This window comes from Frankliniella occidentalis, unplaced genomic scaffold (genome assembly GCF_000697945.3).
Source record: "Frankliniella occidentalis isolate FOCC.00 unplaced genomic scaffold, Focc_3.1 Scaffold280, whole genome shotgun sequence".
Classification (NCBI taxonomy): Eukaryota; Metazoa; Arthropoda; class Insecta; order Thysanoptera; family Thripidae; genus Frankliniella; species Frankliniella occidentalis.
Window position 1 is genome coordinate 304,596 of NW_026267406.1, and position 2,359 is coordinate 306,954.

At 45.5% G+C, this 2,359-nt stretch overlaps 1 protein-coding gene across 1 annotated transcript in view; it reads left to right on the forward strand.

Annotated features, from left to right (window-relative positions):
- The window catches only part of LOC127750886 (uncharacterized), an 80,527-nt gene that overhangs the window by 27,889 nt on the left and 50,279 nt on the right, over nt 1-2,359 (forward strand). The window lies entirely within an intron of this gene.

Consider the following 2,359-nt stretch of genomic DNA (forward strand, 5'->3'; position numbering starts at 1 on the left):
TTGGCTGAGCGATTAGCGAAGCCTATTACTCCGTCTGGTCGGGAAAAACTTTGTCTGTCTGTCTGTGTGTCTGTGTGTCTGTCTGTGTATCTGTCCGCACGAAAACTCGAAAACGAATTGAGCGAGCGACCTGGGATTTTCAGGGTCGTTCTGTATCATAAAAAGACAGATCGAGTTCGAAGATGAGCATTCTAGCTCAAAAATTGGATTTTGAAAAAATCGAAAACATCAGGTCCCAAAAATGACGTTTTTTAAAAATATTTTTTTTTATGGTGTCCTAAGGGGTAACTCATCAAAGTAGAGCCCTACGGGCGAAAATTTTGTCCGTTTTGCTCTAGCTCAAACCGTTGAGGCGCTAGAGGGTGTTTTTGACGAAAATAAGCGAAAAAATGTACAACCCTGCATGATTAGTCGAAGTGACGGGCGTTGACGGGCCGGAGGGCCGTATCTTTGTGCACATTTTTGCACTACCTGACTCAGGTGTCAGCGCCGCAGGCCAAGGTAGATGTATGCCAGGCGCGTCGCAGCGTAACAGTGTTTCGTGAGGTATCGCGAAGCCTGTTACGCGAGACGTGGTCTGGCGTACATCTACCTTGTTACTCTTAAAATTAGGGTCATGAAACTTCTGCTGTTTGGTAACAGTTTTCATTAGAAGTTTGAATTTTGACAGATTGTTATGTAACAAGCAGGCCCGCCCTTCCGCCAAACGAAGTTGCCAGCTCCGCTTCGCTCCGCCGGCAACTCCGTTCGGCAGGGGCCGGGCGTGCTTGGCCTGCCAGCGGCGATGGTCGGGCCTGCGGCCCGACCATTTCTGTCACGTTTGCGCCAAGAAATGCCCCATAGCGCCGAAACGGTACGAGATATAGCAAAACGGACAAAATTTTTGGTCAGAAGGCTTTACTTTGACGAGTTACCCCTTTAGAACCCATAAAAAAAAAATTTGAAAAAAAACAACACATTTTGCAACCTGCGGTTTTCGATTTTTTAAAAAGTCAATTTTTGAGCTAGACTGCTCATCTTCGAACTCGACCTGTCTTTTTGTGATACAAAACGACCCTAAAATTCCCAGGTCGCTATCTCAATTCATTCTCGAGTTATCGTGCGGACAGACAGACAAACACACAAACAAACACACAAACAGAATGAAACTTTTCGGGTCAGTGGAGTAATGGGCTTCGCTAATCGCTCAGCCAACTAGTCAAAAATCATTGTTTCTCTCTACCTTGTTATTGTTAAATTTTTGGCTGAGCGATTAGCGAAGCCTATTACTCCGTCTGGTCGGAAAAAACTTTTTCTGTCTGTCTGTCTGTGTGTCTGTGTGTCTGTCTGTGTATCTGTCCGCACGGAAACTCGAAAACGAATTGAGCGAGCGACCTGGGATTTTCAGGGCCGTTTTGTGTCACAAAAAGACAGATCGAGTTCGAAGATGAGCATTCTAGCTCAATAATTGGATTTAAAAAAAATCAAAAACAACAGGTCCCAAAAATGACGTTTAAAAAATTAAAAAATTATGGTTTCTTAAGGGGTACCTCATTAAAGTAGAGCCCTATGGGCGAAAATTTTGTCCGTTTTGCTCTAGTCCATACCGTTGAGGCGTGTTTTTGACAAAAATAAGCGAAAAAAAGTACAACCCTGCATGCTTAGTCGAAGTGATGGGCGTTGACGGGCCGGAGGCCCGTATCTTTGTGCACATTTTGGCACTACCTGACTCGGGTGTCAGCGCCGCAGGCCAAGGTAGACGTATGCCAGGCGCGTCGCAGCGTAACTGTTTCGTGAGGTATTGCGAAGCCTGTTACGCGAGACGTCGTCCGGCCTACATCTACCTTGTACTAATTGGCTGAGCGATTAGTTTATTACAAGGTAGATGTACGCCAGACCACGTCTCGCGTAACAGGCTTCGCGATACCTCACGAAACACTGTTACGCTGCGACGCGCCTGGCATACATTTACCTTGGCCTGCGGCACTGACACCTGAGTCAGGTAGTGCAAAAATGTGCACAAAGATACGGGCCTCCGGCCCGTCAACGCCCGTCACTTCGACTATTCATGCAGGGTTGTACATTTTTTCGCTTATTTTCGTCAAAAACACTCTCTAGCGCCTCAACGGTTTGAGCTAGAGCAAAACGGACAAAATTTTTGACCGTAGGCCTCTACTTTGATGAGTTACCCCTTAGAAAACCATAAAACATATTTTTACAATACGTCATTTTTGGGACCTGTTGTTTTTGATTTCTTAAAAATCCAATTTTTGAGCTAGAATGCTCATCTTCGAACTCGATCTGTCTTTTATGACACAAAACGACCCTGAAAATCCCAGGCCGCTCGCTCAATTCGTTTTCGAGTTTTCGTGCGGACAGA